At 39.5% G+C, this 24,684-nt stretch overlaps 3 long non-coding RNA genes across 3 annotated transcripts; all 3 read left to right on the top strand.

Moving 5' to 3' along the window:
- The first annotated feature begins 456 nt into the window (after positions 1 to 456).
- Positions 457 to 834, top strand: LOC121636131. The gene is made up of 3 exons (XR_006009646.1): positions 457 to 481; positions 606 to 668; positions 753 to 834. It is a non-coding gene; the product is annotated as an uncharacterized LOC121636131 (long non-coding RNA).
- Positions 835 to 11,510: 10,676 nt separating this feature from the next.
- On the top strand, positions 11,511 to 11,888 carry LOC121636132. Its single transcript, XR_006009647.1, has 3 exons — positions 11,511 to 11,535; positions 11,660 to 11,722; positions 11,807 to 11,888. It is a non-coding gene; the product is annotated as an uncharacterized LOC121636132 (long non-coding RNA).
- Positions 11,889 to 22,549: 10,661 nt separating this feature from the next.
- On the top strand, positions 22,550 to 22,927 carry LOC121636129. The gene is made up of 3 exons (XR_006009644.1): positions 22,550 to 22,574; positions 22,699 to 22,761; positions 22,846 to 22,927. It is a non-coding gene; the product is annotated as an uncharacterized LOC121636129 (long non-coding RNA).
- Positions 22,928 to 24,684: the final 1,757 nt, after the last annotated feature.

Genomic DNA, 24,684 nt, shown 5'->3' with positions numbered 1-24,684 from the left:
CAGCTCCCCCTGCACTTAAAAAGAGTGTGCATGAAGGACAACATGGACCAGGAGCGGGCCGAGGAACTAAAGCGAGCCAAGGAATCTCAGAAACAGTGGACAAAGGTCGGTAGATGCTGGGAACTCTGGGAATTGACCTCCATCGTCCCAGATCCAAAGTCTTGCCCGTCACTGGTTGCGCTTCTGAAAGCCAAGGGGTTCTTTGTAAGCGGTGAACCGGTGAGGGAACAGCTGGGAGAAGAAGTCAGGTGGGTTATGCGTATGATGCTATTCACCTTTAAGGGGCCTCTGTGGTTGTGATGTGTAATACATTTCTCATATGCATGTCGCTACAGTTATGAGCGCATCCATTAACACCCAACTTAAAACCTCACCTTGTTTTTTCTCGGCTATCTTTTCTCCTCACGCTAGCGAGCAACTCAAAGGATGCTGGGAGTCCGGTGGCGGCTGGGCATTTGGGAGGAGGGGGCTTGGAGCACAGGTAAGAAAACATGGGCACTTTCCAGTACTTTGAAAGTAAGATCCAGAGGATGGGAGGAAGATGTTGGTGAGCGCATCTGGTTATCTTTTTAGTCCTTTTCATACCTCTTTTCTCCTCACGCTAGCGACCAACTGTATGACTGGCAGGAGTCTCCAGTGCGTTGGGAAGGAGGGGCCTTTGACCAAAGGTAAACATTGTCTCTTTCAGTGCTGAAGTCATCACTGTCTATCAAAACTAACTGATGGTGACACGTGCATTTCTGTTTTTGCAGTTACCCATCAGTCGATAGCTGGTTGGGGTTTTTGGAGGAATATCCAGAACTTCTGATTTAGCCACGTCTACTGTATATTTTATTCATTTTTGTAAATAGTTGTATTGTTTTTGTAAGTAGTTTTTTTAAAATTTAATTTTTATTGTTTACCTTATTGTTCATTGTTTATTTTATTATTTTGAAATTGCTTGTTTGTTTTTAATAAATATCTGGCAAAATGTATCTCTTGCCTCCAGTCTTTTCAATATATGCTTTTTAATTGGAAATTGAATGGCTTGTCTTTATTTTCTCCCCCCCAAAAACCTGTGACATCACTATTGAACTCAGCATTGAAAGAGTGAAAAGCTAGAATCTCGTTATATTTTGGAGATTGATGAAAACTGCTAAAATGGAAAAAATAAGAAGCTGTGTTTTAACAGCATAATTGGTTTTAAAACCATGGGTTTTGTTAATAAGCTTGTTTACAGAAAGAGCTAGTGTTGTGCAGGAAATGACACTGACTGAACACTAACCCAGTCGAATTAATCCCTAAACGTAACCCAGTTGAATTTATATCATCAAAAAACAGCACACTTCACCGAGGGTTGAGTAAATAAATAGTTAATGTAATTAGTTTTGTTTTGGTTATCTCCTCCTAATTTGGTGCCTTCTTTGCAAAACCAATTTCAGGAAGTTTCCCCCCCTCTGTTCCTGACAACATTCATGTTTATAAAAGAATCAAAACATGCCTATTTCTCCTTGAACATTTTTTTTTTTTATTTTTTTTTATAAATCTTTATTCAACAGTTAACATGTTACATATAACAGACATTTGAACACAAGTTATTTTGACATTTCATTTTAACATATCATTTGTGAGGGGTGTGACATTGCATGTATCAGACATATAATGCAATATAAACTGAAATTTAACTATGATCAAACATAAAGAATATAAATAAAGGAGAAAGACAACCTATGTAAAATTATAAAAAGGCAAAGAAAAAAAAAACAAAAAAAAAACATTCAAATTACATACTCAGCTGTGGGGTGGTAGAACTCCTCTAGCTAATGTTAATCTTATTTAAAAGCTGCAGGGTTTTGATAGCTTTGCTATTTTTCACTTTGCTTAGAGATTTAATAAAATTCTTTAAATCAACACAAAAATTAATAAATTTTGGTTTGGAAGCTGTAACTCTGCTCTTGTGAATATATCCTTTCCCAAGTAAGCATAAGATCTTAACCGCATTATTTAAAGGGGCCAGTTTAGTATTGCATATCAGGAATAATACCATTTCTTCTTTAATGTCTATTAAGTAATTAAAGGAAGTAAATAAAAGGATTGCAAGATCAGTCCAAAATGTGATTATGAAGGGGCACCTAAAAAACAAATGAACCATCGATTCTAATTCAGAACCACAGAAAGAGCACTTTGGTTGAACGTCCATAAACTTCGATAAAAAGAGATTGCATGGATAGAAATTGTGAAGGATTTTAATATGGATTTCTTTGGTTTTGTTTGGAATCAGGAATTTATTATGAACAGACCAGCTGTTACGTAAAGATAGAGTTGGATAGATTCGGTTCCATGAGGATATTGCTTTAGGGGAAATACTATCCATGGATATTAATGTTCTTCTGATGTGAATATTATTGCATTTTTTATAAAACAGATCTATACCATTTATCAAAAGACGAGGAACCTCTTCCTTCAAAGGCGAGTTCTGAAGTGATGACCTAATAAGCATTAGAAGTTTGGGTGATATACCATTAATGATACTTAAAAATTCTTTTTGTGTAACACCGATGTTGTTTTTCTTAGTAAAGTCTTCATAACTTATCAAATTTCCATCATTGTCTAAAAAATTAGAAATCCACATTACCCTCTTTTCCACACATTTTTTGTTGAATAGGGACCTTTTTTTATAGAGAACATATTGATTATTCCATACAATGCATTTGTGAGGTGAAAAATTATGTTTAAAGGCCAGCTTCCAAGAGTTTAGTGCTTGCTTGTGAAAATTTGACAGCTTCACTGGTAATGTCACGAATGGAGGTGGAGGTGAGGACTCAAATGCAGGCAGGAGGCAGAACTGGTGCAGGTAAAAAGGTTTATTACCCAGGAACTCACGACAGGGAACCACAGACGACGGGGATAAACTCCAGAGAACAAAAACCAAACATGACAAAATGAGGATCTGACAATGAATGACTGAAAACCGGGAGTACTTATACACAGAGGGAGTAACAAGACACAGGTGAAGTGGATGACTAATCAGACCAGGTGAACTAACGAGGCAGGAACAGAAAACCACAGGAACACAAGAGGGAAAACCAAGCATGACAAAACTGAAAACTAAAGCATGAACATAACTACAAACCAAGAACATGACCAAACTAATCATGACAAAAACCAAAATCCTAAACAATCAAAACACCCACCAAAACCCAGAAACCGTGACAGGTAATTTGTTACAGTTGAAGTCACAGCCCAACAAAAACTTTAAGCCTCCACACCGGTTAAATAAAAGGTTCGGAATGAAAAACCAAGGAGTATTTCCACCACGCAGACATTGTTTGATCCAGTTAATTTTAAACACTTGGTTGAGAGTTGTGAAATCAATAGCATTGAAACCTCCCTCTGCATAGTCCATAACCATTGTTTTCCTTCCAATATTTTCAGTCTTATTTTTCCAAATAAACTTAAACAAAAATCTGTTGATTGTAGTCAATGTCTTTTTGTCTACAAATAATGATAATGCAGGGTAAACCATTCTTGAAATTCCTTCTGCTTTTGAAAGCAATGTCCGTCCTTGTATTGTTAAATCTCTTTGAAGCCATCCGTTGAAAATATTTTTTGTTTTCTGTATCTTCGGAGTAAAGTTGTTATCCAGTCTATCCTTTGCAGATTTATTGATACATATTCCAAGATATCTCACTGACTGCTTCACTATAATTCCATTGATATCAGTTTTGTTGGAGTCATGAATGGGTAGTATTTCACTTTTTTCTGTGTTGATATGGAGACCTGAAGCTTTTGAAAAAAGATCCAGTCCTATTAGAATGTTCTTAACTTGGTTTTCGTCTTTAAGAAAAATACAAGTGTCATCTGCTAGCTGTGACATCAAAATGGTTTTGTCCCCTATTTTGATACCTTCCACATCAATACAGTTTATAGCATAGAGGTTTAATAGTTCCGCTGCAATCAAAAATAAAAAAGGGGAGATTGGACAACCTTGTCTAATGCCTCTACTAAGTATAAATCGCCTAGATGTTCCTTCTGAAAGAGAAACACTACTGTTTATACCATTATAAATAGTTTTAACCATTTTCTTAAAATTTGCTCCAAATCCAAATTTTTCTAAGGCTGTATATATAAATGTATGCTCTATAGAATCAAAGGCCTTATAGAAGTCCAGGAACAGAATCATAGCCCCTTCTTCAATGAGATCAGAATAATCCATCAAATCCAGGATAAGACGTATGTTGTTGGAGATATGCCTTCCCGCCATAAAGCCTGATTGTGATGTTGAAATAATATCTTCTAAACTGGGTTTTAATCTTTTTGCAAATAAAGAAGTTAATAATTTATAATCAGAGTTTAGGAGAGTAATAGTAATTTTCAATGTAACGGTTATCTTTATCTGGTTTAGGTAGAAGAGTTATAAGACCCTGTTTCATTGATTCTATCAAGTTGCCAGAGCTTAAACAGTCTTCAAAGACCATGAAAATAAGGTCTCTTAGATCTGTCCAAAAAGTTCTATAAAATTCAAATGGTAAACCGTCAGGGCCGGGACTTTTATTTAATGGTGTTTTTGCTAAGATATAGTCCAGTTCTTCTAAAGTAATAGGATCTTCACATGTTTTGAAACAATGGGAAGATATTTTTGGTATAAATCTATTGACTTGGTCAAAAAACAAATCACACTCTGTGACATTGAAAGATGACGTGTAAAGATTCTGATAAAAGTTAGATATGAATGAGTGTATGACATTACTGTCAGAAGACAAGATATTATTCACATAGAGATTTTGTATTTTTTTTGCCGAGCCACGACTTTTCTCTAAATTGAAAAAATAACCAGAATTTTTTTCTCCATATTCAAGCCATTTGGCTCTAGACCTTATAAAGGCTCCTTTTGCTCTTTCGAGGTAGAGATTATCAAGATCATTTTGTAAAGCGTGAAGTGTTTTCAATTCCTCATCATTTATCTGTGTTCTTTTAATTAGTTCGTTAATTTTCTTGACTGTGTTTGTATTAGTTTGTATTCTCAAGTTTGCCTGTTCCTTACCATATTTAATTGAACAGCTTCTACACTCATTTTTCAATAATTCCCATTTTAGGGATATAGATATCTCTGTTATGTTTTTGTATTTTACAATAATGTCTTTTATTGCCTTAATATAACATTCTTGTTCCAAGAATGAACAGTTTAGTTTCCAATATCCTGAGTTTCTCTTATTTGTGTTCTTAACAATAGAAAGCAGTAAAGAAATGCCGAAATGATCCGTTAAAGGAGCTGGGCATATGTCACAAGAGCAAATAAATGGAGATAAACTATCTGAAACCAACCATAGATCTATGCGTGATTTTTTAGACATATCAGATTTAAACCAGGTGAATGAATCAGTTAAGGAAGGATGAAGGAGTCTATAAGAATCCAAGAGTGATAAATTATTGCAAAATTCGGCAATGACAGGGTTAATGACATGGCCAGTGGTCCTTGGAGGACATCTGTCCCTGCAATTATTGGGGGCTTCATTGAAATCACCCCCCATAACCAGAAAGGCTGTAGGGTATTTACCTTTTGTCTGCAAGACCTTAAAAGAAAGATCTTGAAATAGGGCCTTATTTGCAGCAGAACTATTAAAACCATACACATTACCAAGTATAAACAGTGTATCATTAAGTTCTATGACACAAACTATCCATCTGCCATCATCAGAAGACTGAGATTCCAGAATATTCCTTTCAGTTTTTTTATCAACCAGAATAGCTACGCCACCAGAATGATTACTGCCATGACTGAAAAGGATTTTACTTCCCCACTGAGTTTGCCAAAATTTTTCATCCATTTTACTTGAGTATGTTTCTTGAAGAAAATATATATTCTTTTTAAAGGAATGACAGAAAAGAAATAAACTTTTTCTTTTAGTGATATCACGAATCCCTCGAACATTAATGGAAAAACATGACAACGAAAACATTAACGTACCTGCTTATTAGAAAAAGACTTATCAGGTTAACAAGTGCAAACTCTTAACATAAGTGGCACTCAGATATTAAATGATATGGTGCCTGGTATCCCCGTGAGCTTCTGCTTTCCTTTTTAATTTTTATTTAATGTTTTCTATCTTGCAATAAGTATACCTGTAGCTTCAGCAGCAACTACTATGAAACCCACTGAACATTTCGCAACAATGCTTCAGCCATCATATGACAGCTTGTGATCTTTAATTTACTAATATTAACTTTTTAACATACGATGTGATTTACTATCACCTTAACTCAGGTCATCTGCTGAAATTCTTTTTCCCTCGATGATGGCAAAGGCTCCTTTAAAACCTGCAATCTTCTTTTGGCGTCTTGCTTCCTCCACCAGTGGCCATAGTTTGGCCCTTGCTTCTTTCGTGTATTGTGTCAGATCCTCTGTTATTTTAATGTTCTTTTGTTTGAGAACCTCTGAATTTTTTGCGTCGCTCCAGATGCGGTCTCTGGTCGTACGCTCCAAGAACTGCACGATGATCCGGCGTGGTTGGGAAGAGCCGAGCCCCGTTTTCAGCCGAGGACCCAAACGGTGAGCTACGTCCACCGAGTGTTGCAACCTATCCGCGATGGTAGGAGAGATGCGTGACAGGAGATCGATTACCGTCATCTTGACGTTCTCGTCGCTCTGCTCTTGGATTCCGGATATCCTTAAATTCCAGCGCCTTTGGTAGGATTCCAGTTCATTCACCATGTTCCGAAGCATCTTATTCTCCGACATCAAATTACAGACTTTCTCCTCCGCTGCCTCCAGTCTGCCCGTAATCCCACTTACTTGAACTTTGATGTCCTTCACGGCGCTGTCGACGCTCTCCAGTTTCTCCATAAAAGAATGTTGAGTTTCACCTATTTTATTGATTGCAGCTAGCAAGGCGGCGTTAGAAACACCTTCCGGCTCTTCCATTCTTAATGCTTTTCTTGCTGGGCTGTTTCCTGGAGTGCTTTTCTGTTCTTCAGGCACAACAATGTTAGAACTTTTTGTATAGTCGTGTACTCGTTTAATCCTCTCATCAGTTTCCTTTGCTGTGGGCTTTTGTGGTTTCTCCCTCGAGTTTCTGGCGTTAGCGCTCATCTTTCCTTCCCGTAGCTACATGAACACTTAAGCTAGTTTTTTTGTAAAGTCACTATGAGGAGAGCCAAGTCTCTTTTTTTTTTATTTTTGGGGAACCCAGAATTAATAGTCCATTCTAAAAAGAGATGTGGCACCCATAAGCTGCAGTTTGAGTGACCAAAAGTTAGAATTCGCACAAAAAAAAAAAAACCTCAGACGCCTTTCAACGAACAACCATCCTCGGCGCCATCTTGGCCCCCTCCTTCCCTCCTTGAACTTTTTTATTCATGGTATTTTTGCTCATCTGTGTGGTTTATGTATTGTGTAGCAATGCCACCACCTGCTGGTCCAGAGAAGTCACTGCACCCTTTGCACTTTGAATTTGGCTGTTTAAAAGCGTTACACAGAACTGCATATGTGAGGCAAACCTGATCGAGCAGCGGCAATGGTGGCTGTCACCCTCTTTCTTAGTTCCATTGATTTTATTTGTTGAATCCATACATCTTAAGTTCATTTCATCATTAAAATGTTTATTTAAAAAGAGTCACAATTAAAAGGGTTAAAAATTGCTAATTTTAATTGAATATTTAATTGGATTAAATATAGCCCCTTCCTCTGCACTCTGAACTCGGCTGTTCAAAAGCGCTAGACAGGGCAGCATATGTGAGACAAACATGCACATCTCTGCGTATCTGAGAAAAACCTGCACATCTCTGCATGTCTGATGCAAAAGCGGAAAAGGGAGCATTCTAGAGCTGTCCTGAATGTCATTTTCCCTTTAAAGTCAGTGGGGAAATGATCAAAACATTCCTGAGTGGTGTTTCATCCAAAAGCTTTTGTTAGGGACAGTTATTGTATAAATATTTACACATTATTTACCAAAATCTACTTTATTTTGAACCTTTTTCTAAATCAGAAATTCATTTTATGATCGGTTGATTCTATAGCGGAATATGAATGAGTTGGTCTTTAAAGCAGAAGACAAGAGCACCATGTTACATACAATTCAGTATGAAATCTTTTAGAATATCGCACCACAACTAAAATGTACTGAGTTTGGACATAGCTTCGTTTGATGCATATGTTCTGCATGCCATCCTCTGGTTCTCGCAGGCTGGGAACTTGCAGGTGTACAGCCAAAAGATGGGTAGGGAGACAATTAAAGGAAAGCTGTGTCCCTCTTTTAGTTTTATTTAAACACACAAAAAAACCACACACATGCACAAATTAGGTCTCAGTGTCGCTAAAACAAAGGTTTTTTAGCATTAGTGGACAACGCCACAAGCTGCTTCATCAAATCATCCGATCTCCGTTTCCTTCTTATAGCTGTCTTGATTTTTTCTGCCAGAAACTCCAGCATAGACTTTGTCCCCTGAGGCCTCCAGCCGGGAGTCCAGATATTGGCTCGGATACCGTTTAGGCGGATGCGCTGTGCGTTGGGGATAAGGAGCCTGGTGTCTGTGTGGAGTAAAGACAGACAGAATTGATTCCATTTCCACAGGTTCTGAGTGAAAACCAGTTATAGATGCACATGTGCAGACTGTCCTCCGGCTGACCCCATTTCCACAGGTTCTGAGTGAAAAACAGTTATAGATGCACATGTGCAGACTGTCCTCCGGCTGACCCCATTTCCACAGGTTCTGAGTGAAAAACAGTTATAGATGCACATGTGCAGACTGTCCTCCGGCTGACCCCATTTCCACAGGTTCTGAGTGAAAAACAGTTATAGATGCACATGTGCAGACTGTCCCCCATTTCCACAGTTTTTGTGTGAAAACTAGTGATGGATGCACATGTGCAGACTGCCCCCTGATTGACCCAATTTCCATAGGTCTTGAATGAATACCAGTTACCGATGCAACTGTGCAGACTCAAGCCCCGCCCAACAGTCCGGGTACAAGAGGAGGAGAGCACGTTCGTGCAACACATGGGGCTCGACAGCGGACGTCGGAGAGAGCAAGTGAGTATCCTCTCAATTTATTGTAGCCTGTTAAGGCCTATTAAGGCCCACAGTTGAAGTAAACGGTCACTGAAGACTAGTTGCTGAATTTACTGTAGAATTAATGTGATACATTTAGGGGCCAAGCCTGCTGGTGCTGCTGTGGTGTTACACTGGTGCTGCTGTGGTGTTAAACTGGTGCTGCTGTGGTGTTGCACAGATGCTGCTGTGGTGTTAAACTGGTGCTGCTGTGGTGTTAAACTGGTGCTGCTGTGGTGTTGCACAGATGCTGCTGTGGTGTTAAACTGGTGCTGTTGTGATGTTAAACTGGTGCTGCTGTGGTGTTAAACTGGTGCTGCTGTGGTGTTGCACAGATGCTGCTGTGATGTTAAGCTGGTGCTGCTGTGATGTTAAACTGGTGCTGCTTTGGTGTTGCACAGATGCTGCTATGGTGTTAAACTGGTGCTGCTGTGGTGTTAAACTGGTGCTGCTGTGATGTTAAAATGGTGCTGCTGTGGTGTTGCACAGATGTTGCTGTGGTGTTAAACTGGTGCTGCTGTGGTGTTAAACTGGTGCTGCTGTGGTGTTAACGTGGTGCTGCTGTGATGTTAAACTGGTTCTGCTGTGGTGTTAAACTGGTGCTGCTGTGATGTTAAACTGGTGCTGCTGTGGTGTTAAACTGGTGCTGCTGTGGTGTTAAACTGGTGCTGCTGTGGTGTTGCACAGATGCTGCTGTGGTGTTAAACTGGTGCTGCTGTGGTGTTAAACTGGTGCTGCTGTGATGTTAAACTGGTGCTGCTGTGGTGTTAAACTGGTGCTGCTGTGGTGTTGCACATATGCTGCTGTGGTGTTAAACTCGTGCTGCTGTGGTGTTAAACTGGTGCTGCTGTGGTGTTAAACTGATGCTGCTGTGGTGTTGCACTGGTGCTGCTGTGGTGTTAAACTGGTGCTGTTGTGATGTTAAACTGGTGCTGCTGTGGTGTTAAACTGGTGCTGCTGTGGTGTTGCACAGATGCTGCTGTGATGTTAAACTGGTGCTGCTGTGATGTTAAACTGGTGCTGCTGTGGTGTTGCACAGATGCTGCTGTGGTGTTAAACTGGTGCTGCTGTGGTGTTAAACTTGTGCTGTTGTGGTGTTGCACAGATGCTGCTGTGGTGTTAAACTGGTGCTGCTGTGGTGTTACACTGGTGCTGCTGTGGTGTTAAACTGGTGCTGCTGTGGTGTTGCACATGTGCTGTTGTGGTGCACAGGAGCTGCTGTGGTGTTAAACTGGTGCTGCTGTGGTGTTACACTGGTGCTGCTGTGGTGTTAAACTAGTGCTGCTGTGGTGTTAAACTGGTGCTGCTGTGGTGTTACACTGGTGCTGCTGTGGTGTTAAACTGGTGCTGATGTGGTGTTACACTGGTGCTGCTGTGGTGTTGCACAGATGCTGCTGTGGTGTTAAACTGGTGCTGCTGTGGTGTTAAACTGGTGCTGCTGTGGTGTTGCACAGATGCTGCTGTGGTGTTAAACTGGTGCTGCTGTGATGTTAAACTGGTGCTGCTGTGGTGTTAAACTGGTGCTGCTGTGGTGTTGCACAGATGCTGCTGTGGTGTTAAACTGGTGCTGCTGTGGTGTTAAACTGATGCTGCTGTGATGTTAAACTGGTGCTGCTGTGGTGTTGCACATGTGCTGTTGTGGTGCACAGGAGCTGCTGTGGTGTTAAACTGGTGCTGCTGTGGTGTTAAACTGGTGCTGCTGTGGTGTTACACTGGTGCTGCTGTGGTGTTAAACTGGTGCTGCTGTGGTGTTGCACATGTGCTGTTGTGGTGCACAGGAGCTGCTGTGGTGTTGCATGGCTTGTTAGGCACAGTTTTTGTCTTGAACTTTGTGCTGTGTTTCCACAGATAAGAGAGTTGTCCATATTGTAAGACAGATGTAAGTAAGAATCTCACTACTGTACACTTCACTTCATGCATATGCATCTGCTAACATCTGATGAATGAATTCTTGTTTGTCTTGGATCTGGAAGGGAAGGCCCCGACAGGCGTATCGTGTACTGCCTCCGCTGCAAAAGGGGGTTTGATCAGCTCCCCCTGCACTTAAAAAGAGTGTGCATGAAGGACAACACGGACCAGGAGCGGGCCGAGGAACTAAAGCGAGCCAAGGAATCTCAGAAACGGTGGACAAAGGTCGGTAGATGCTGGGAACTCTGGGAATTGACCTCCATCGTCCCAGATCCAAAGTCTTGCCAGTCACTGGTTGCGCTTCTGAAAGCCAAGGGGTTCTTTGTAAGCGGTGAACCGGTGAGGGAACAGCTGGGAGAAGAAGTCAGGTGGGTTATGCGTATGATGCTATTCACCTTTAAGGGGCCTCTGTGGTTGTGATGTGTAATACATTTCTCATATGCATGTCGCTACAGTTATGAGCGCATCCATTAACACCCAACTTAAAACCTCACCTTGTTTTTTCTCGGCTATCTTTTCTCCTCACGCTAGCGAGCAACTCAAAGGATGCTGGGAGTCCGGTGGCGGCTGGGCATTTGGGAGGAGGGGGCTTGGAGCACAGGTAAGAAAACATGGGCACTTTCCAGTACTTTGAAAGTAAGATCCAGAGGATGGGAGGAAGATGTTGGTGAGCGCATCTGGTTATCTTTTTAGTCCTTTTCATACCTCTTTTCTCCTCACGCTAGCGACCAACTGTATGACTGGCAGGAGTCTCCAGTGCGTTGGGAAGGAGGGGCCTTTGACCAAAGGTAAACATTGTCTCTTTCAGTGCTGAAGTCATCACTGTCTATCAAAACTAACTGATGGTGACACGTGCATTTCTGTTTTTGCAGTTACCCATCAGTCGATAGCTGGTTGGGGTTTTTGGAGGAATATCCAGAACTTCTGATTTAGCCACGTCTACTGTATATTTTATTCATTTTTGTAAATAGTTGTATTGTTTTTGTAAGTAGTTTTTTTAAAATTTAATTTTTATTGTTTACCTTATTGTTCATTGTTTATTTTATTATTTTGAAATTGCTTGTTTGTTTTTAATAAATATCTGGCAAAATGTATCTCTTGCCTCCAGTCTTTTCAATATATGCTTTTTAATTGGAAATTGAATGGCTTGTCTTTATTTTCTCCCCCCCAAAAACCTGTGACATCACTATTGAACTCAGCATTGAAAGAGTGAAAAGCTAGAATCTCGTTATATTTTGGAGATTGATGAAAACTGCTAAAATGGAAAAAATAAGAAGCTGTGTTTTAACAGCATAATTGGTTTTAAAACCATGGGTTTTGTTAATAAGCTTGTTTACAGAAAGAGCTAGTGTTGTGCAGGAAATGACACTGACTGAACACTAACCCAGTCGAATTAATCCCTAAACGTAACCCAGTTGAATTTATATCATCAAAAAACAGCACACTTCACCGAGGGTTGAGTAAATAAATAGTTAATGTAATTAGTTTTGTTTTGGTTATCTCCTCCTAATTTGGTGCCTTCTTTGCAAAACCAATTTCAGGAAGTTTCCCCCCCTCTGTTCCTGACAACATTCATGTTTATAAAAGAATCAAAACATGCCTATTTCTCCTTGAACATTTTTTTTTTTTATTTTTTTTTTATAAATCTTTATTCAACAGTTAACATGTTACATATAACAGACATTTGAACACAAGTTATTTTGACATTTCATTTTAACATATCATTTGTGAGGGGTGTGACATTGCATGTATCAGACATATAATGCAATATAAACTGAAATTTAACTATGATCAAACATAAAGAATATAAATAAAGGAGAAAGACAACCTATGTAAAATTATAAAAAGGCAAAGAAAAAAAAAAAAAAAAAAACATTCAAATTACATACTCAGCTGTGGGGTGGTAGAACTCCTCTAGCTAATGTTAATCTTATTTAAAAGCTGCAGGGTTTTGATAGCTTTGCTATTTTTCACTTTGCTTAGAGATTTAATAAAATTCTTTAAATCAACACAAAAATTAATAAATTTTGGTTTGGAAGCTGTAACTCTGCTCTTGTGAATATATCCTTTCCCAAGTAAGCATAAGATCTTAACCGCATTATTTAAAGGGGCCAGTTTAGTATTGCATATCAGGAATAATACCATTTCTTCTTTAATGTCTATTAAGTAATTAAAGGAAGTAAATAAAAGGATTGCAAGATCAGTCCAAAATGTGATTATGAAGGGGCACCTAAAAAACAAATGAACCATCGATTCTAATTCAGAACCACAGAAAGAGCACTTTGGTTGAACGTCCATAAACTTCGATAAAAAGAGATTGCATGGATAGAAATTGTGAAGGATTTTAATATGGATTTCTTTGGTTTTGTTTGGAATCAGGAATTTATTATGAACAGACCAGCTGTTACGTAAAGATAGAGTTGGATAGATTCGGTTCCATGAGGATATTGCTTTAGGGGAAATACTATCCATGGATATTAATGTTCTTCTGATGTGAATATTATTGCATTTTTTATAAAACAGATCTATACCATTTATCAAAAGACGAGGAACCTCTTCCTTCAAAGGCGAGTTCTGAAGTGATGACCTAATAAGCATTAGAAGTTTGGGTGATATACCATTAATGATATTTAAAAATTCTTTTTGTGTAACACCGATGTTGTTTTTCTTAGTAAAGTCTTCATAACTTATCAAATTTCCATCATTGTCTAAAAAATTAGAAATCCACATTACCCTCTTTTCCACACATTTTTTGTTGAATAGGGACCTTTTTTTATAGAGAACATATTGATTATTCCATACAATGCATTTGTGAGGTGAAAAATTATGTTTAAAGGCCAGCTTCCAAGAGTTTAGTGCTTGCTTGTGAAAATTTGACAGCTTCACTGGTAATGTCACGAATGGAGGTGGAGGTGAGGACTCAAATGCAGGCAGGAGGCAGAACTGGTGCAGGTAAAAAGGTTTATTACCCAGGAACTCACGACAGGGAACCACAGACGACGGGGATAAACTCCAGAGAACAAAAACCAAACATGACAAAATGAGGATCTGACAATGAATGACTGAAAACCGGGAGTACTTATACACAGAGGGAGTAACAAGACACAGGTGAAGTGGATGACTAATCAGACCAGGTGAACTAACGAGGCAGGAACAGAAAACCACAGGAACACAAGAGGGAAAACCAAGCATGACAAAACTGAAAACTAAAGCATGAACATAACTACAAACCAAGAACATGACCAAACTAATCATGACAAAAACCAAAATCCTAAACAATCAAAACACCCACCAAAACCCAGAAACCGTGACAGGTAATTTGTTACAGTTGAAGTCACAGCCCAACAAAAACTTTAAGCCTCCACACCGGTTAAATAAAAGGTTCGGAATGAAAAACCAAGGAGTATTTCCACCACGCAGACATTGTTTGATCCAGTTAATTTTAAACACTTGGTTGAGAGTTGTGAAATCAATAGCATTGAAACCTCCCTCTGCATAGTCCATAACCATTGTTTTCCTTCCAATATTTTCAGTCTTATTTTTCCAAATAAACTTAAACAAAAATCTGTTGATTGTAGTCAATGTCTTTTTGTCTACAAATAATGATAATGCAGGGTAAACCATTCTTGAAATTCCTTCTGCTTTTGAAAGCAATGTCCGTCCTTGTATTGTTAAATCTCTTTGAAGCCATCCGTTGAAAATATTTTTTGTTTTCTGTATCTTCGGAGTAAAGTTGTTATCCAGTCTATCCTTTGCAGATTTATTGATACATATTCCAAGATATCTCACTGACTGCTTCACTATAATTCCATTGATATCAGTTTTGTTGGAGTCATGAATGGGTAGTATTTCACTTTTTTCTGTGTTGATATGGAGACCAGAAGCTTTTGAAAAAAGATCCAGTCCTATTAGAATGTTCTTAACTTGGTTTTCGTCTTTAAGAAAAATACAAGTGTCATCTGCTAGCTGTGACATCAAAATGGTTTTGTCCCCTATTTTGATACCTTCCACATCAATACAGTTTATAGCATAGAGGTTTAATAGTTCCGCTGCAATCAAAAATAAAAAAGGGGAGATTGGACAACCTTGTCTAATGCCTCTACTAAGTATAAATCGCCTAGATGTTCCTTCTGAAAGAGAAACACTACTGTTTATACCATTATAAATAGTTTTAACCATTTTCTTAAAATTTGCTCCAAATCCAAATTTTTCTAAGGCTGTATATATAAATGTATGCTCTATAGAATCAAAGGCCTTATAGAAGTCCAGGAACAGAATCATAGCCCCTTCTTCAATGAGATCAGAATAATCCATCAAATCCAGGATAAGACGTATGTTGTTGGAGATATGCCTTCCCGCCATAAAGCCTGATTGTGATGTTGAAATAATATCTTCTAAACTGGGTTTTAATCTTTTTGCAAATAAAGAAGTTAATAATTTATAATCAGAGTTTAGGAGAGTAATAGTAATTTTCAATGTAACGGTTATCTTTATCTGGTTTAGGTAGAAGAGTTATAAGACCCTGTTTCATTGATTCTATCAAGTTGCCAGAGCTTAAACAGTCTTCAAAGACCATGAAAATAAGGTCTCTTAGATCTGTCCAAAAAGTTCTATAAAATTCAAATGGTAAACCGTCAGGGCCGGGACTTTTATTTAATGGTGTTTTTGCTAAGATATAGTCCAGTTCTTCTAAAGTAATAGGATCTTCACATGTTTTGAAACAATGGGAAGATATTTTTGGTATAAATCTATTGACTTGGTCAAAAAACAAATCACACTCTGTGACATTGAAAGATGACGTGTAAAGATTCTGATAAAAGTTAGATATGAATGAGTGTATGACATTACTGTCAGAAGACAAGATATTATTCACATAGAGATTTTGTATTTTTTTTGCCGAGCCACGACTTTTCTCTAAATTGAAAAAATAACCAGAATTTTTTTCTCCATATTCAAGCCATTTGGCTCTAGACCTTATAAAGGCTCCTTTTGCTCTTTCGAGGTAGAGATTATCAAGATCATTTTGTAAAGCGTGAAGTGTTTTCAATTCCTCATCATTTATCTGTGTTCTTTTAATTAGTTCGTTAATTTTCTTGACTGTGTTTGTATTAGTTTGTATTCTCAAGTTTGCCTGTTCCTTACCATATTTAATTGAACAGCTTCTACACTCATTTTTCAATAATTCCCATTTTAGGGATATAGATATCTCTGTTATGTTTTTGTATTTTACAATAATGTCTTTTATTGCCTTAATATAACATTCTTGTTCCAAGAATGAACAGTTTAGTTTCCAATATCCTGAGTTTCTCTTATTTGTGTTCTTAACAATAGAAAGCAGTAAAGAAATGCCGAAATGATCCGTTAAAGGAGCTGGGCATATGTCACAAGAGCAAATAAATGGAGATAAACTATCTGAAACCAACCATAGATCTATGCGTGATTTTTTAGACATATCAGATTTAAACCAGGTGAATGAATCAGTTAAGGAAGGATGAAGGAGTCTATAAGAATCCAAGAGTGATAAATTATTGCAAAATTCGGCAATGACAGGGTTAATGACATGGCCAGTGGTCCTTGGAGGACATCTGTCCCTGCAATTATTGGGGGCTTCATTGAAATCACCCCCCATAACCAGAAAGGCTGTAGGGTATTTACCTTTTGTCTGCAAGACCTTAAAAGAAAGATCTTGAAATAGGGCCTTATTTGCAGCAGAACTATTAAAACCATACACATTACCAAGTATAAACAGTGTATCATTAAGTTCTATGACACAAACTATCCATCTGCCATCATCAGAAGACTGAGATTCCAGAATATTCCTTTCAGTTTTTTTATCAACCAGAATAGCTACGCCACCAGAATGATTACTGCCATGACTGAAAAGGATTTTACTTCCCCACTGAGTTTGCCAAAATTTTTCATCCATTTTACTTGAGTATGTTTCTTGAAGAAAATATATATTCTTTTTAAAGGAATGACAGAAAAGAAATAAACTTTTTCTTTTAGTGATATCACGAATCCCTCGAACATTAATGGAAAAACATGACAACGAAAACATTAACGTACCTGCTTATTAGAAAAAGACTTATCAGGTTAACAAGTGCAAACTCTTAACATAAGTGGCACTCAGATATTAAATGATATGGTGCCTGGTATCCCCGTGAGCTTCTGCTTTCCTTTTTAATTTTTATTTAATGTTTTCTATCTTGCAATAAGTATACCTGTAGCTTCAGCAGCAACTACTATGAAACCCACTGAACATTTCGCAACAATGCTTCAGCCATCATATGACAGCTTGTGATCTTTAATTTACTAATATTAACTTTTTAACATACGATGTGATTTACTATCACCTTAACTCAGGTCATCTGCTGAAATTCTTTTTCCCTCGATGATGGCAAAGGCTCCTTTAAAACCTGCAATCTTCTTTTGGCGTCTTGCTTCCTCCACCAGTGGCCATAGTTTGGCCCTTGCTTCTTTCGTGTATTGTGTCAGATCCTCTGTTATTTTAATGTTCTTTTGTTTGAGAACCTCTGAATTTTTTGCGTCGCTCCAGATGCGGTCTCTGGTCGTACGCTCCAAGAACTGCACGATGATCCGGCGTGGTTGGGAAGAGCCGAGCCCCGTTTTCAGCCGAGGACCCAAACGGTGAGCTACGTCCACCGAGTGTTGCAACCTATCCGCGATGGTAGGAGAGATGCGTGACAGGAGATCGATTACCGTCATCTTGACGTTCTCGTCGCTCTGCTCTTGGATTCCGGATATCCTTAAATTCCAGCGCCTTTGGTAGGATTCCAGTTCATTCACCATGTTCCGAAGCATCTTATTCTCCGACATCAAATTACAGACTTTCTCCTCCGCTGCCTCCAGTCTGCCCGTAATCCCACTTACTTGAACTTTGATGTCCTTCACGGCGCTGTCGACGCTCTCCAGTTTCTCCATAAAAGAATGTTGAGTTTCACCTATTTTATTGATTGCAGCTAGCAAGGCGGCGTTAGAAACACCTTCCGGCTCTTCCATTCTTAATGCTTTTCTTGCTGGGCTGTTTCCTGGAGTGCTTTTCTGTTCTTCAGGCACAACAATGTTAGAACTTTTTGTATAGTCGTGTACTCGTTTAATCCTCTCATCAGTTTCCTTTGCTGTGGGCTTTTGTGGTTTCTCCCTCGAGTTTCTGGCGTTAGCGCTCATCTTTCCTTCCCGTAGCTACATGAACACTTAAGCTAGTTTTTTTGTAAAGTCACTATGAGGAGAGCCAAGTCTCTTTTTTTTTTATTTTTGGGGAACCCAGAATTAATAGTCCATTCTAAAAAGAGATGTGGCACCCATAAGCTGCAGTTTGAGTGACCAAAAGTTAGAATTCGCACAAAAAAAAAAAAAACCTCAGACGCCTTTCAACGAACAACCATCCTCGGCGCCATCTTGGCCCCCTCCTTCCCTCCTTGAACTTTTTTATTCATGGTATTTTTGCTCATCTGTGTGGTTTATGTATTGTGTAGCAATGCCACCACCTGCTGGTCCAGAGAAGTCACTGCACCCTTTGCACTTTGAATTTGGCTGTTTAAAAGCGTTACACAGAACTGCATATGTGAGGCAAACCTGATCGAGCAGCGGCAATGGTGGCTGTCACCCTCTTTCTTAGTTCCATTGATTTTATTTGTTGAATCCATACATCTTAAGTTCATTTCATCATTAAAATGTTTATTTAAAAAGAGTCACAATTAAAAGGGTTAAAAATTGCTAATTTTAATTGAATATTTAATTGGATTAAATATAGCCCCTTCCTCTGCACTCTGAACTCGGCTGTTCAAAAGCGCTAGACAGGGCAGCATATGTGAGACAAACATGCACATCTCTGCGTATCTGAGAAAAACCTGCACATCTCTGCATGTCTGATGCAAAAGCGGAAAAGGGAGCATTCTAGAGCTGTCCTGAATGTCATTTTCCCTTTAAAGTCAGTGGGGAAATGATCAAAACATTCCTGAGTGGTGTTTCATCCAAAAGCTTTTGTTAGGGACAGTTATTGTATAAATATTTACACATTATTTACCAAAATCTACTTTATTTTGAACCTTTTTCTAAATCAGAAATTCATTTTATGATCGGTTGATTCTATAGCGGAATATGAATGAGTTGGTCTTTAAAGCAGAAGACAAGAGCACCATGTTACATACAATTCAGTATGAAATCTTTTAGAATATCGCACCACAACTAAAATGTACTGAGTTTGGACATAGCTTCGTTTGATGCATATGTTCTGCATGCCATCCTCTGGTTCTCGCAGGCTGGGAACTTGCAGGTGTACAGCCAAAAGATGGGTAGGGAGACAATTAAAGGAAAGCTGTGTCCCTCTTTTAGTTTTATTTAAACACACAAAAAAACCACACACATGCACAAATTAGGTCTCAGTGTCGCTAAAACAAAGGTTTTTTAGCATTAGTGGACAACGCCACAAGCTGCTTCATCAAATCATCCGATCTCCGTTTCCTTCTTATAGCTGTCTTGATTTTTTCTGCCAGAAACTCCAGCATAGACTTTGTCCCCTGAGGCCTCCAGCCGGGAGTCCAGATATTGGCTCGGATACCGTTTAGGCGGATGCGCTGTGCGTTGGGGATAAGGAGCCTGGTGTCTGTGTGGAGTAAAGACAGACAGAATTGATTCCATTTCCACAGGTTCTGAGTGAAAACCAGTTATAGATGCACATGTGCAGACTGTCCTCCGGCTGACCCCATTTCCACAGGTTCTGAGTGAAAAACAGTTATAGATGCACATGTGCAGACTGTCCTCCGGCTGACCCCATTTCCACAGGTTCTGAGTGAAAACCAGTTATAGATGCACATGTGCAGACTGTCCTCCGGCTGACCCCATTTCCACAGGTTCTGAGTGAAAAACAGTTATAGATGCACATGTGCAGATTGTCCCCCATTTCCACAGTTTTTGTGTGAAAACTAGTGATGGATGCACATGTGCAGACTGCCCCCTGATTGACCCAATTTCCATAGGTCTTGAATGAATACCAGTTACCGATGCAACTGTGCAGACTCAAGCCCCGCCCAACAGTCCGGGTACAAGAGGAGGAGAGCACGTTCGTGCAACACATGGGGCTCGACAGCGGACGTCGGAGAGAGCAAGTGAGTATCCTCTCAATTTATTGTAGCCTGTTAAGGCCTATTAAGGCCCACAGTTGAAGTAAACGGTCACTGAAGACTAGTTGCTGAATTTACTGTAGAATTAATGTGATACATTTAGGGGCCAAGCCTGCTGGTGCTGCTGTGGTGTTACACTGGTGCTGCTGTGGTGTTAAACTGGTGCTGCTGTGGTGTTGCACAGATGCTGCTGTGGTGTTAAACTGGTGCTGCTGTGGTGTTAAACTGGTGCTGCTGTGGTGTTAAACTGGTGCTGCTGTGGTGTTGCACAGATGCTGCTGTGGTGTTAAACTGGTGCTGTTGTAATGTTAAACTGGTGCTGCTGTGGTGTTAAACTGGTGCTGCTGTGGTGTTGCACAGATGCTGCTGTGATGTTAAGCTGGTGCTGCTGTGATGTTAAACTGGTGCTGCTTGCTGCTGTGGTGTTAAACTGGTGCTGCTGTGATGTTAAAATGGTGCTGCTGTGGTGTTGCACAGATGTTGCTGTGGTGTTAAACTGGTGCTGCTGTGGTGTTAAACTGGTGCTGCTGTGGTGTTAACGTGGTGCTGCTGTGATGTTAAACTGGTTCTGCTGTGGTGTTAAACTGGTGCTGCTGTGATGTTAAACTGGTGCTGCTGTGGTGTTAAACTGGTGCTGCTGTGGTGTTAAACTGGTGCTGCTGTGGTGTTGCACAGATGCTGCTGTGGTGTTAAACTGGTGCTGCTGTGGTGTTAAACTGGTGCTGCTGTGATGTTAAACTGGTGCTGCTGTGGTGTTAAACTGGTGCTGCTGTGGTGTTGCACATATGCTGCTGTGGTGTTAAACTCGTGCTGCTGTGGTGTTAAACTGGTGCTGCTGTGGTGTTAAACTGATGCTGCTGTGGTGTTGCACTGGTGCTGCTGTGGTGTTAAACTGGTGCTGTTGTGATGTTAAACTGGTGCTGCTGTGGTGTTAAACTGGTGCTGCTGTGGTGTTGCACAGATGCTGCTGTGATGTTAAACTGGTGCTGCTGTGATGTTAAACTGGTGCTGCTGTGGTGTTGCACAGATGCTGCTGTGGTGTTAAACTGGTGCTGCTGTGGTGTTAAACTTGTGCTGTTGTGGTGTTGCACAGATGCTGCTGTGGTGTTAAACTGGTGCTGCTGTGGTGTTACACTGGTGCTGCTGTGGTGTTAAACTGGTGCTGCTGTGGTGTTGCACATGTGCTGTTGTGGTGCACAGGAGCTGCTGTGGTGTTAAACTGGTGCTGCTGTGGTGTTACACTGGTGCTGCTGTGATGTTAAACTAGTGCTGCTGTGGTGTTAAACTGGTGCTGCTGTGGTGTTACACTGGTGCTGCTGTGGTGTTAAACTGGTGCTGCTGTGGTGTTACACTGGTGCTGCTGTGGTGTTGCACAGATGCTGCTGTGGTGTTAAACTGGTGCTGCTGTGGTGTTAAACTGGTGCTGCTGTGGTGTTGCACAGATGCTGCTGTGGTGTTAAACTGGTGCTGTTGTGATGTTAAACTGGTGCTGCTGTGGTGTTAAACTGGTGCTGCTGTGGTGTTGCACAGATGCTGCTGTGGTGTTAAACTGGTGCTGCTGTGGTGTTAAACTGGTGCTGCTGTGATGTTAAACTGGTGCTGCTGTGGTGTTGCACATGTGCTGTTGTGGTGCACAGGAGCTGCTGTGGTGTTAAACTGGTGCTGCTGTGGTGTTAAACTGGTGCTGCTGTGGTGTTACACTGGTGCTGCTGTGGTGTTAAACTGGTGCTGCTGTGGTGTTGCACATGTGCTGTTGTGGTGCACAGGAGCTGCTGTGGTGTTGCATGGCTTGTTAGGCACAGTTTTTGTCTTGAACTTTGTGCTGTGTTTCCACAGATAAGAGAGTTGTCCATATTGTAAGACAGATGTAAGTAAGAATCTCACTACTGTACACTTCACTTCATGCATATGCATCTGCTAACATCTGATGAATGAATTCTTGTTTGTCTTGGATCTGGAAGGGAAGGCCCCGACAGGCGTATCGTGTACTGCCTCCGCTGCAAAAGGGGGTTTGATCAGCTCCCCCTGCACTTAAAAAGAGTGTGCATGAAGGACAACACGGACCAGGAGCGGGCCGAGGAACTAAAGCGAGCCAAGGAATCTCAGAAACGGTGGACAAAGGTCGGTAGATGCTGGGAACTCTGGGAATTGACCTCCATCGTCCCAGATCCAAAGTCTTGCCAGTCACTGGTTGCGCTTCTGAAAGCCAAGGGGTTCTTTGTAAGCGGTGAACCGGTGAGGGAACAGCTGGGAGAAGAAGTCAGGTGGGTTATGCGTATGATGCTATTCACCTTTAAGGGGCCTCTGTGGTTGTGATGTGTAATACATTTCTCATATGCATGTCGCTACAGTTATGAGCGCATCCATTAACACCCAACTTAAAACCTCACCTTGTTTTTTCTCGGCTATCTTTTCTCCTCACGCTAGCGAGCAACTCAAAGGATGCTGGGAGTCCGGTGGCGGCTGGGCATTTGGGAGGAGGGGGCTTGGAGCACAGGTAAGAAAACATGGGCACTTTCCAGTACTTTGAAAGTAAGATCCAGAGGATGGGAGGAAGATGTTGGTGAGCGCATCTGGTTATCTTTTTAGTCCTTTTCATACCTCTTTTCTCCTCACGCTAGCGACCAACTGTATGACTGGCAGGAGTCTCCAGTGCGTTGGGAAGGAGGGGCCTTTGACCAAAGGTAAACATTGTCTCTTTCAGTGCTGAAGTCATCACTGTCTATCAAAACTAACTGATGGTGACACGTGCATTTCTGTTTTTGCAGTTACCCATCAGTCGATAGCTGGTTGGGGTTTTTGGAGGAATATCCAGAACTTCTGATTTAGCCACGTCTACTGTATATTTTATTCATTTTTGTAAATAGTTGTATTGTTTTTGTAAGTAGTTTTTTTAAAATTTAATTTTTATTGTTTACCTTATTGTTCATTGTTTATTTTATTATTTTGAAATTGCTTGTTTGTTTTTAATAAATATCTGGCAAAATGTATCTCTTGCCTCCAGTCTTTTCAATATATGCTTTTTAATTGGAAATTGAATGGCTTGTCTTTATTTTCTCCCCCCCAAAAACCTGTGACATCACTATTGAACTCAGCATTGAAAGAGTGAAAAGCTAGAATCTCGTTATATTTTGGAGATTGATGAAAACTGCTAAAATGGAAAAAATAAGAAGCTGTGTTTTAACAGCATAATTGGTTTTAAAACCATGGGTTTTGTTAATAAGCTTGTTTACAGAAAGAGCTAGTGTTGTGCAGGAAATGACACTGACTGAACACTAACCCAGTCGAATTAATCCCTAAACGTAACCCAGTTGAATTTATATCATCAAAAAACAGCACACTTCACCGAGGGTTGAGTAAATAAATAGTTAATGTAATTAGTTTTGTTTTGGTTATCTCCTCCTAATTTGGTGCCTTCTTTGCAAAACCAATTTCAGGAAGTTTCCCCCCCTCTGTTCCTGACAACATTCATGTTTATAAAAGAATCAAAACATGCCTATTTCTCCTTGAACATTTTTTTTTTTATTTTTTTTTATAAATCTTTATTCAACAGTTAACATGTTACATATAACAGACATTTGAACACAAGTTATTTTGACATTTCATTTTAACATATCATTTGTGAGGGGTGTGACATTGCATGTATCAGACATATAATGCAATATAAACTGAAATTTAACTATGATCAAACATAAAGAATATAAATAAAGGAGAAAGACAACCTATGTAAAATTATAAAAAGGCAAAGAAAAAAAAAAAAAAAAAAAAACATTCAAATTACATACTCAGCTGTGGGGTGGTAGAACTCCTCTAGCTAATGTTAATCTTATTTAAAAGCTGCAGGGTTTTGATAGCTTTGCTATTTTTCACTTTGCTTAGAGATTTAATAAAATTCTTTAAATCAACACAAAAATTAATAAATTTTGGTTTGGAAGCTGTAACTCTGCTCTTGTGAATATATCCTTTCCCAAGTAAGCATAAGATCTTAACCGCATTATTTAAAGGGGCCAGTTTAGTATTGCATATCAGGAATAATACCATTTCTTCTTTAATGTCTATTAAGTAATTAAAGGAAGTAAATAAAAGGATTGCAAGATCAGTCCAAAATGTGATTATGAAGGGGCACCTAAAAAACAAATGAACCATCGATTCTAATTCAGAACCACAGAAAGAGCACTTTGGTTGAACGTCCATAAACTTCGATAAAAAGAGATTGCATGGATAGAAATTGTGAAGGATTTTAATATGGATTTCTTTGGTTTTGTTTGGAATCAGGAATTTATTATGAACAGACCAGCTGTTACGTAAAGATAGAGTTGGATAGATTCGGTTCCATGAGGATATTGCTTTAGGGGAAATACTATCCATGGATATTAATGTTCTTCTGATGTGAATATTATTGCATTTTTTATAAAACAGATCTATACCATTTATCAAAAGACGAGGAACCTCTTCCTTCAAAGGCGAGTTCTGAAGTGATGACCTAATAAGCATTAGAAGTTTGGGTGATATACCATTAATGATATTTAAAAATTCTTTTTGTGTAACACCGATGTTGTTTTTCTTAGTAAAGTCTTCATAACTTATCAAATTTCCATCATTGTCTA

The sequence above is a fragment of the Melanotaenia boesemani genome, unplaced genomic scaffold (genome assembly GCF_017639745.1).
Source record: "Melanotaenia boesemani isolate fMelBoe1 unplaced genomic scaffold, fMelBoe1.pri scaffold_129_ctg1, whole genome shotgun sequence".
Classification (NCBI taxonomy): domain Eukaryota; kingdom Metazoa; phylum Chordata; class Actinopteri; order Atheriniformes; family Melanotaeniidae; genus Melanotaenia; species Melanotaenia boesemani.
The sequence above is the reverse complement of the archived record's forward strand: the minus strand, read 5'-3'. Positions and strand labels throughout refer to the sequence as shown.